Below are 11,847 nucleotides of genomic sequence, written 5' to 3' on the forward strand. Positions count from 1 at the left end.
CCCACCACAATCTTGAAATTTAGGGCAGATGCTTGAAAGTTCCTCTATCTTTTGAGGATTCATGTCTTGTGAAAACCAACTTCTTGGCTGCATGAATGGGTAATAAAAAGCATACCATTTCATGTGTCTATATAATGCTCAAAATAGGATAAAATAATGCAAAGTTTATTAATATGTTATTGATTTAAAGTATAATACAACCTATACCTTTCACCACTTTGATTAAGTCATTTAAGATGAAAATGGTGCAAGTAAAAAGAGGATAAATGAATGCTCAAAGAAAATCAAAACAGGTATTAAAAATTGTCACTAGAGTTTAATAAAGACTTTCAGGAGACTTTGAACTGCACTTGGTATAAAAGTGCACTTTGCACTTTATAAAGCAGCCTAGCTAGAATACAAACAGACTTATCTTCTAATACCTTACAAATGACTGGATATGTTTTATTGCAATTTTGTGCTATTTAAATACTTTTCTACGGTCTTGTAGGTTTATTATCAAAGATAGACTGAAATGCAAAGTATAGTCACATCGCTCAAACACCTTCTCATGTAATCCAATAGTTCATAAGATGCTACTACTCTGACCTTAATTTAGTTTGACCACTCACCGTATATTTTGGATTTCCATGTAATTAATTACACTTTGTGTGTAAAATGAAAGAAGTACAATAAATGTTTTCAATCCAATTCACAACTCATTTGAGCAGAAATACTTAGATTTAAGCTGACTCCCATTCCTGTGAGGCCAATAGGCAAGAACATCAGCTTTACCGGTTTTAGATGAAGTTGAGAACCAGCTCAAACTGGTTCACTCCAGTTTAAATGGTTCATGGAAGAAGCTAACTATATTGCTTTTCAAACAGTCCACACCAGTATGATATTACTTTGGTACCAGATTGCAGTGGTTTCAGCTTGGGAGTTGCATTATCCTCCATCTCTCACCCCTAGCTCCCAGTCCCCTATCCCAGAGGAAAGGCAGAAACACTGACAGGGAAAGATTTTGTATAGTGTTTTTCCCTTGGGGTTACCACCCACTCTTTATTATCCCTTGTCACTGGTTTTGTTACTGCATTTTTTTTAAAATGAATCCTTCACTTAAAGTTACTCAATGCTTTCTTTTCTGAAATAGCAGAACCCCTGTTTCTCAGTGATACTAAGTTCTGTTTCCCATTCAAAATTAAGTGTAATTAAACATTTTGGACCTTTGCAAACAAAAGAAAAAACCACCATAAAAACCACAACTGGTCATTATTGTTAATGAACATCTGGAATGACATAGCACAATAGTATTATGTAAATTCAAACAATGATGTTTTCTATTCTATTAATTATATCACCCATCACCATCACCATTTTCTAGTGCAGGAAGAGAAGGGAAGAATAGAGGTCCTTAATAGCATGCACCACTGAGAGACCTTAAAGGCCAAGTTGAAGACAGCTCATCCTGGAGAAAATCTATCTGTGTGGTCGCTGGAGTTGACACCGACTTGATGGCACTTAATCAGTCAGTCAATAGCATGCTACATTTCTTTTAAATCAATGCAGCCATTTCTGTGTTGCTCACTGAATCAAATATAGTATCATGGGAAATGGCCAAAAAGATACAATGATCACAATAGCCGATTAAAGATATGTAATTTCAAGCAATTCCATATTGCTATGTAAACTGAACAGCAGAAAATCTTTTGCATGCTCTCTTCAGGGGGCGGGGGCTACAAAGAAGAGACGGAGATGAATAAATTGGGTCAACATCAGCGGGACTTCTGAGAAAGGACAGAAATGGAGAACCATCTTTTGTGTACATATTTACACAGCAGGCTTCACAGGAATCAACCATTGTCAGAATGTCACACTAAAGATTCTTCTTGCAAGAGGGTGACAGATTCCAGAAATATTTTCCCTCCTTCAGTCAGTAGCTTAACTTTAAATTGTAGGTTTATCATAATCACTAGTGAAGCATGTCACCATGGAACATTTAAAGCAATGCTCTTTGTAAATTTATGCCTTTGTGGAAAAAATAGTTTTATAAAATCAAAGCCAGCATAAGGGACAAAAATGAATTTTACACTGAATGTGATTGGCAGTCATACAATTTAATGACAAATTTGCACACAAACACCAGCAATTCACATAGCTTAAGTCAGGCCTTCCTGACTCCTGCTTTACAGTTGAGAATGTGTTTTTGTTTCATTCACTCTTGCTGGAAGCAAATGTGAAAATGTAAATAATACACAGAAGAACATTTTATATAAAATCTGGAAGCTGTGACAGTTTTATACAGAGGTTTACTTCTTAGGATACTGCTATCATCAATACATATTTAAGAAATATGGTAGGTTTATATCACAATTTTTAAACTCAGATTAATAACTATAAAATATTCAGGTCATAATAGTTCTATTCACACATTAGGTTCAATGCACATGCCCTCTGGGTACAGTTATTCAGTACGAATAATAACACATGTACAGTGGTATACTATCTGTAAGTTGTATCTGAAGGGACCTGAGCCAAGGTTCACTTTTAAGATAAATGCATGTACAGTTATTCTTTCAGCAAAAGCCACATTCAGAAGTTATCAGTATGAGCAGCATTCATGCTTATGATGGTAAAAATGGGGAGGAACTCACCTCCTCCTATTGGCTGCACATGCTCACGGTGCCATTTGTCTGATGGGAGAGGCTCTAAACACGTTCACTGGTGATTCCATGAGCAGGAATCTGGAGTGATCCAGTTTGCTGTTCACAGAATCATGCTTAAAGCATCTACTCCTACAGACAAATGCACTGTAAGTTTGTTTGCACAACAGGAGGAGATGAGTGACAATGACAGGGTGAGACTTCCTCCCCACTTTTGCTGTTGTAAGCATGAGCCCTGCTCATGAGTATGGAATGGGATTGGACAGGCAATAGCTGAAAGATAAAGAGAAGCACCCCAAGACACACTTGTCACCGCACTATACCCATGATCTCTCTCTCTCTCTCTCTCTCTCTCTCTCTCTCTCTCTCTCTCTCTCTCTCTCTCTCTCTCTCTCACACACACACACACACACACACACACACACACACACACACACACACACACACACCAGCACCACTGCTCAACCCCTTGGCAGTTATGCTATGGGGTTCCGCAAGGTTCCATTCTCTCCCCTATGCTGTTTAACATCTACAGTACATGACACCGCTGGGAGAGGTCACCAGGAGATTTGGCTTGAGGCGTCAATATGCAGATGACACTCAGTTGTGTCCCTCTTTTTCATCAGGGTGCTTTCCAGACTGGTCTGGAGGAGGAGAGCTGGTCTGGAGAAGGAGAGCTGGTCTTGTGGTAGCAAGCACGACTTGTCCCCTTAGTTAAGCAGGGTCTGCCCTGGATGCATATGAATGAGAGACCAGATGTGTGAGCACTGTAAGATATTCCCTTCGGGATGGAGCTGCTCTGGGAAGAGCAGAAGGTCCCAAGTTCCCTCCCTGGCATCTCCAAGGTAGGACTGAGAGAAGCCACTGCCAGTCTGTGTAGACAATACTGAGCTAGATGGACCAATAGTCTGACTCAGTATATGGCAGCTTCCTATGTTCCTATGTTCATAGCTGCTCATCAGCAGCAAAATGCCTCCGTTCAGGCAAGTCGCATTTGAAACGTAAACAGCAGGGGGAGCAGTCTTGCAGCAAGTAACAACCCGAAAAAGCAGCCACTTTTTCACGCCAGATATACGACGTCCTAGCTCTAAATTGCAGCAATTAAATTCTAAATAAGGCATTGGAAATGTGAATGGTGCTCTGCTGTCCAAGTAAGGACTGGGGTGTCACGACGCAGGAAGTGTGGAAGCACATTTGGGAGATACATCCTGACTCCATTGTAGTGTCTAGTCTGGAAAGCGCTCTGATGCAGGTGAAGCAGTGACTGTCCTGAATCAGTGCCTGGATGCAGTAATGGACTGGATGAGGGTGAATAAGCCAAGACACAATACAGACAAGATGGAAGTTATGTTGGTTGGTGGTTCCTCTGCCCGGGTGAATGATGTTCAGCCTGATCTTGATGGGGTTGCACTTTCCCTGAAGGTTCACAGTTTGGGGGTTCACAGTTCACCAGGTTCACAGTTTGGGGGTGCTCATTGATCCAGCATTGTCACTAGAGGCTCAAGTGGCCTCTGTGGCTTGGAGCACCCTTTATCAGCTTTGGCTGATACAACAACTGCGAGCTTACCTGGACAGCAATAGCTTGGCCACAGTTATTCATGCTAACCTCTCTCTTAGATTATTGCAATGTGTTGTACGTTCATTGCAATGTGTTGTACGTCGGGCTGCCTTTTAAAACAGTCCGGAAACTTCAGCTGGTGCAAAATAGGGCTGTAAGGTTATTAACTGGGACTGGAAGTTTGGATTATATCACACCAGTCAGCTGCACTGGCTCCCAGTCTGTTTACTGGCCCAAATCAAACTGCCGGTTTAAACCTTTAAAACCCTAAATGGCTTGGGACCAGGTTACCTGACAGAGTGCCTTGCCCCATATGTCCCTACCCAAACCTTAAGATCTTCTACGGAGACCCTCCTCTGGGTGTCCCTGCCAAATGAGGTGAGGTGGGTGGCTACCAGAGAGAGGGCATTTTTGGTGGTTGCACCCATTTGCGCAACAGCCTCCCCAGTGAGGTTTGCCTGGCTTCATCACTTTGTTATTTTAGATACCAAGTAAAGTCCTTTTTGTTCACCCAGGCCTTTCAAATTTTTGTTTTTCAGATTTGATCTGATTTTTAACTAATTTTAAAATGAGTTTTTAAGATGCGTTGTATTGCATTTTCTATTTTCTTTTATTCTTTTTTGTCTGTTATGGTTTAAAGTGTTGTGTGTTTTTATTTTATGTTTTAATCCTCTGTTGTGAGCCTCCCAGATAACAATTTGGTATAGGGCAGCTAACAAGTAAAGTTGTTTATTATTCTTATTCCCCTTGCTTGTCACAGCACCAGAGCGACCACAAAGGAGCAGACTGGTGCTAATGTTGCCAGGGAAAAGAAGAAGAAAAGAGGCAAGGCATTCTTGTAGTAAACAAGTGTGGCAACCCAGGACCAAGATGTGAGAGCTGTGTCAGCAACCAACCACAATGCATTGGCATCCAGAGCCATGGCTTCCAGATTTATGGAGATGTAAGGAAAGGAAAAATCAAAGACTACAGCCATCAGAGTGCTTAGTAGATTGAACAGAAGCATGCCAGCAGTCCTGTTCATTGAGCCATTGCACTAAAGAGCAGTCTAACTTTTTTGTTGATCCGATGATCTCCTCATGGAGCAAGTGGGTGAGGGTCAAGGTCAGGGCTTAATTGCTTTTCTGGTAATGAAAATTATTATTTTATCATTATTATTAATTTTATTTTTGAAGGGGGAAGGAATGTTAAAATACAACTGAATATACGTATTACAAAGGGAAGGGATCATAGACTATAAACTTAATTAAAATTAGCAGGCATAGTGTAGTGGTTAGTGTTGGATTAGGACTGGGAAGAACAATGTTCAAATCCCCATTCAACCATGAAACTCACTGGGTGACTCTGGGCCAGTCATGTATCCCTCAGCCTAACCTACCTCACAGGGTTGTAGTGAGGATAAAAAATAACCACGTACACTGCTCTGAGCTCCTCGGAAGAAGAGCAGGATAGAAATGTAATAAATGAATGAATGAATGAATGAATGAAATAATTTTATCTAGGGCCGCTTGCAAGATTTGATGGGAGACAGATCTGATACAGTCCAAGAATAAATTTAGTTCTGGCAGCAATTTGGGGATTCAGTCAGGTAGGATAGTATATGGGATTTATAAAAACAATGGGGTCAAAATGAAGAGAAGAAATGAAGATGTGTAATGAAGACACCAAAGAATCTAAAGACTTCAAAATTCCTAAGAAATAAACTGAGTACCCCACTGCCTTACCGGGGGGGGGGGGTAGTTGACACATGGCAGTTGACAGCTGGCACTGTCTAATGACATTCAAAATGAACAGAAGAAATGAAGATGTGCAATGAATCCTCATAGGGATTCATTATTTTATTTTATTTTATTTTATTTTATTTTATTTTATTTTATTTTATTTTTATACCACCCTTCCAAAATGGCTCAGGGTGGTTTACAATTAAAACAAACCATTAAAACAGTAAAGCGCTAAAACAACAATAAAAATAATAATATAACAACAATTTAACAATTTAAAAACATTTTAAAACAACAATTAAACAGTCACAGTAATTAAAAACCCTGAAACCGGGTTAAAATATTAAAACCAATTTAATATTTGGAAAACCCTGGAAAGCCAGACCAAACAGATACGTTTTAAGGGGAATTTATGAGGAAACATTATTATGCACCAAAGAATCCAAACACTTGAAAAATTGTGGCCGCACATTTTGCTTCATAACTCCACTTCTACAAGGGCTAGAGCTTAGCTTTTTATTATTTATTTAATATTTAATATTTGGAAAACCCTGCAAAGCCAGACCAAACAGATACGTTTTAAGGGGAATTTAGAGGAAACATTATTATGTACCAAAGAATCCAAACACTTGAAAAATTGTGGCAACACATTTTGCTTCATAACTCCACTTCTACAAGGACTAGAGCTTAGCTTTTTATTTTTAAATGAAAGCTGGAGATCCATGTAGGGTAGGGATAGGGCAAATTTGAATACCTATTATTTCCTATGGTGGAAATATACAAAATTATTAAAAACTAAAAGAAATAATTGAAAATGAACCAAGTATCCCACTGCCTTCAGATTTGGGGTTTAGGTGTCAACCATGGGGACCTACCCACCACCCAGACTTGGTGCTTCTGGGACCTTTATAAATTGTCTGGATTGATTTGAATCCAAATCCAAATCCAATCCAATCCAAATCAAACCTGGGGTGATTCAGGGGGACAGATTTGGACACAAAACAAATCAGGGGTGGTTCAATTTGGGTACAAATCAAATTGAAAAAAATTGGTTTGTGCACATCTCTCATTGCCAGCAGTCGACACTAACTTCATGGCACAATCTTTCCTTTCCTTTATTGGTATGAGGCAAATTGTGGATACAAATGTGTGTGTGGGGGTGGGGGGTGGAGTTGAAAACATAATGTGGTCGGAGTTGTTCAGTAATTGCTCATTTAGTTCCATATCAGTTCAATGGCACAATCAAAGCTTTGACTCAAAGTGACAAAACCAGCTGGCATGGAAAGTCTGGCTAGCACGTAAATGCTTCATTTGGAATCCATGGTTGCTATTTCAGCTAATCAGAAACACAGATGTGAACTAGGCTGTCTTTAATGTGGCAACAGATGTGCTTGGAAGCAAACCGGAGGGCTTATTTACATTCTAGTTGGATTGACAGGCTTGCTGTAAGAGCTTTAATGATCGCCTATGGCAGCTCAGTTGACCAGTATGATAGAGAGCTGATTTCCCTCAAAATAGTTTGGCAAATACCATTAACGAAACTGGCTAATTTGCAGTTAATTTGCAAGTTAGTATCACTGTCGGTTTTGTCCTAAATTTTCAGATATATCCCTTTGAGGAAACAAAATAATGGAGCAATTGCCCAGAAGAAAGACAGGCCACAGTTACTTAACTATGCCCTGAACTTTGGATCCATAGCTTGCAAAGCAATAACTGTTAAGTAAATTAACTGAATTATTTTCTCCTTTTCAGGACAACACTGCTTAATGGACACAGCAAGTGTGAGCTGTCAAATGCTCTGACTTCTTGGAATTTACTGTATAACTAAGCATTGTCTCTCTTCTTGTACAAGGCATACTTTCTTCTATGTATGTATCTATGTGAAGTCCTTTGGGTGGAGTCAGTCTTCAATTCTGTTGATTTTTTTTTTTATCAGTTCAGTTGGTTTTTGCTCTTCCCCTCTTGCAGAAGTGACTGTTACCTTTTCAGCTGTTACCTTTTCAGCTAGTGATAAGAAATAATAAATAATTAAGATGTTTCTGCAAGCAAAGTTAAGCCTCTCATTTAATTCCTTATAAAATTAAGGAATCCTCTGAAACATGGCTTCCATCCACATTTTTTGCCAAAGCACCCTGGCTACAAAGTGTGATGTTGAATGACCCTTCTCTTTAAATTATTCTGAAACCTTGTGTACATTGCACACAAGGTTTCCCCTATCATTAAAGTGGTTCACACGACAGCTTTACCAGGGCCGGACAGGGCTAACTCAGGTAAGGATTACTTGCAGTCTTACTGCTCTTCCCCCGGGTAGCCCTGATTCAGAACTTAGGCTTAAAGTGAGGTAGGAGGAAAAGTGTTCACCTCCTACCTACTTGACTCCCCAGTCATATGGGTGCTTGCACTGCTGGCAGCTGCTCCCGGGCTGCTGGCAGCCATCTTGATCATAGAGGTGGGAAGAAGGAGCAGCCAGGCAGCACAGAGTCTTCCCAATTCACCATGCACCTCACATGTTGCATTGTGGGATATCTGGCAGCCTGGCTCCCCACCCACCCACCAATTGCTGCTCACCTCATCATTGCACTGTTCATGTGGGTGTGCAGGTGGCAGAGCCCTAATTCTGGTCATCAGGCTCCTGCCTTCCTCCCAACCTCCCCCTTTGGTTGTGTGAATGACCCTATTGCATCTGGATATAACAGCCTGCCTTATACATGCTCACTTATCAGAAAATATAATGATGACAATGTTATATTAGTAAGTGTTCCTGAGAAATGCAGTATTAGAGATCATCAACCCAAATCTGATCCTGATCCTAGCCACTCTAGCATCATGCTAACCATGGAAAGGGTGGTCAGAATCACATTGAGCTGATAACCATGGTCAGCTCAGTGCACTGGGATGTGGGGTGGAGGCTGACCTTCAAGAACCAGCTTTTCTGAAGAAAGGGACTGCCTTCTGGCAGCTATAGTGGCGGCATTTCAAAATCCCTACCACCCTATTTATAGAGTGTACCATTTCCCTCCCAGTTTGCCTCAGGAAAAGGATGCAATGTCATGATGGTGCTTCCTGCCTTTGTGCATTATAGGGGGAGAACATGGAAGGAAAGGCAGCAATTTGATCTGATCCTTATTATAGATAGAGGTTAAACGCTGTTTCAGCACACAATGGTTAGACTAGGATTGCTCAGAAATTCAAGTTCTCATGACACGTTCTCGCCATGGGACTGTACAGGGCTCGGTGATTGCAGTTAATGCTTTAACTACACTCCCTGTGGTCATAAGAACACCATCTCGGTGAACTATTTATATAGCACACATTACTTTTTGCATCATGAGATGGTTCAGGATAGACATTCAAATATACAAGCTTACACATTTGTTGCTTGAGAGATCTAAGTTCTTTTCAGGAATTGATTTGGAGACCCAAATCAATCCAAAATCAATCCATGGGGGACCATGGCAGCAGTTTCTACCCTGCCCGGCACACATTCATTAGAATGTCTGTAGGGAGCCCTGTATGTGTAAGGGCTCCCTAGAGTTTTAATGATTACAACAGTAAGGACATGTATATAGAGTTCACAACAGACCTTCTAATGAATACACATAGGTTAGGAGCAGGAAATGCTGCTACAATGCCACACACATTCATGCATGCTTGTTACTTCCAGATGAATGTGGGTTTTTAAAAAAATACTAAAAAGACAGGGCTTTAATCAAAAGTGCTCACTTGAAAAGAGTTATCACAGCACTTGTTTGTGCTGGCAAAAGTACATTTTCAGATGAGATGCAGTCCCTTACCCACTCACATGGACAACTGCTTCTCAGCATGGGAAAACTGGTGAGTGGCCAGTTTCACCTTGGTTAGGACCACAGGAAACAGGTAGCGGCTTTGTAACAAGTCAGACAATTGGTCCATCTAGCTCAGTATTCTCCGCATTGACTGGCAGCAGCTTCTGCAAGGTTTCAAGCAGGAGTCTCTCCCAGCCCTACCTGGAGATGCCAGGGACTGAACCTAGGGCCTTCTGCATGCAAGCCGATTCCCATACCACTGAGCTACAGCCCCATCCTCTAAGGGGAATATCTTACAGCAGACAGTGCTCACATCGGCTACTAGTTAGAGTTCTAGAGGCCATCTCCAGCCTCAAAGGCAGGATGCCTCTAAGTACCAGTTGCAGGGGAGTAACAGCAGGAGAGAGGGCATGCCCTCAACTCCTGCTCTAGGCTTCCAGTGGCATCTGTTGGGCCAATGTGTGAAACAGGATACTGGACTAGATGGGCCTTGGGCCTGATCCAGCAGGGCTGTTCTTATGTAGTCACCCATCCAAAGGCAAACTAGGACAGGCCCTACTTAGCAAATGAGACAATTCACATATGCTACCACAACAAATCCAGCTCTCTTTTCCTGAATATACTGATTATGCTGCTTATGCCTCAAGAATGCATTCTAAGAATGTCTCCCCAGCACGGATTGTGTTAGATTAAAGCTTACATTGCTGGTTCCATGATAAATAGATGTGTTTGGGAGTACTCAGCATTTTGGAATATTTGCTGAAGTTATAATATGCCACAAATGACCCCAAACATGTGGAGCCTGCATAGTCTGATGTTAGAAAATGGCTTGTGCGTGCACCTGTGTGTCCCATTTTGCTTCATTACTGTTCCCCGAAGAAATCCTCGATCCGTGACACATTCATACTGAATTAATTATGGCTCTCATTAGGATCCACCTAATCTAGAATTTTACGTGTAATATTTCTTATTGTCCTACATTTTTTATCACTTTATAAATTCTCCATTGACTTGAAAGCAGCCAGAGGCTCATGAATTTGGCAATCTTGGAAGCAATTTGTTTGAAAGTGAGCTTTCCTAAGCCTGCCTGCTTCTAATATTGATGAGATCTCTTCTGATACATACGCCAGGATAAATGTGCACAGCAATTTATTGAGGGTTTTGTGTTAAAATTCATGTTCATCATGTAAATGGGAGTCAGACAGACACTGAAAACCATGTTCATCAGCCCAGTCCTCTGATGGCGCATATTATTTCATAGGAGAAACACAATAATAGCTTAAGGAACAAATGGAGTGAAACTTCAATTTATTTGTCGGAACTGGTGAAATTCTAATTATTGGTATCATTATTTGTCGGAATTGCTGTCATCCTAGTTATTGGTATCATTGTGAAAAACACAGAGCATTTGCAAGGCTCATATGCTAGAGCAAAGGAATCTCTCTGTCATCATTTATTTTTAACATAGGGTGTGGTTCTCACATGGGAGCATTTCAAACAAGTGACTTCCTTCATCATACCTGAAGCATACAGTCTTCATGTGAGAAGTGCACTGTATATGTGTGTGTGTGTATATACACACACACACACACACACACACACACACACACACACACACACACACACTTGCATTACCCCTAATGGAACACATTATGCAAAATAAGATGGTAGACTGACGTAATAGGATTCTGGACTGTACCACTTCAGACCATGGGTAAGGAACTGTGTTTTTGAATGCACCCTTTAAAAAAAAAACAACCCTGCCTGAATCCCTAAGATTTCTGTATTCATCTGACATCTGTAGTCTGAGATGGTCGAGTTGTACAGGGAAGAATTATTCCTCTCCAGTCTACCACTTCCTACCACTTCATTCAGTGTGGTATGAGTGCAGTATCAAGGCTGGTACTATCTTAGTTTATGAGATATTGAGGCTCTTCACACACAGCCTAACCCAGGATAGGGCAGACCAGCCTGGGCTAGGCTGAACACATGAAACTCTGGGATTGAGCCTCAATCATGGCACTGCCTTCATGTCAAGCCCAAATTTGTAATCTAGTGTTTAGCCTATGGTTCGCTTAACCTCAGCCAGCAATCATCTCGCTGCCAGGTTAATCAGATCCCCCACCCACCACAGCCTGCCA

The 11,847-nt window shown here is 41.0% G+C and overlaps 1 long non-coding RNA gene across 3 annotated transcripts in view; it reads left to right on the plus strand.

Annotated features, from left to right (window-relative positions):
* Positions 1-7,959, plus strand: part of LOC128346381 (uncharacterized) — a 140,639-nt gene extending 132,680 nt beyond the window's left edge. For 2 of the 3 annotated variants that reach the window (XR_008316936.1, XR_008316937.1), the window contains exons 2-3: positions 4,961-5,143; positions 7,674-7,959. This is a non-coding gene — a long non-coding RNA (uncharacterized LOC128346381). Of the gene's footprint in view, positions 1-4,960; positions 5,328-7,673 lie in introns of all 3 variants that reach the window. The other variant, XR_008316938.1, reaches the window with a different exon arrangement.
* Positions 7,960-11,847: the final 3,888 nt, after the last annotated feature.

Source organism: Hemicordylus capensis, chromosome 2 (genome assembly GCF_027244095.1).
Source record: "Hemicordylus capensis ecotype Gifberg chromosome 2, rHemCap1.1.pri, whole genome shotgun sequence".
Taxonomy (NCBI): Eukaryota; Metazoa; Chordata; class Lepidosauria; order Squamata; family Cordylidae; genus Hemicordylus; species Hemicordylus capensis.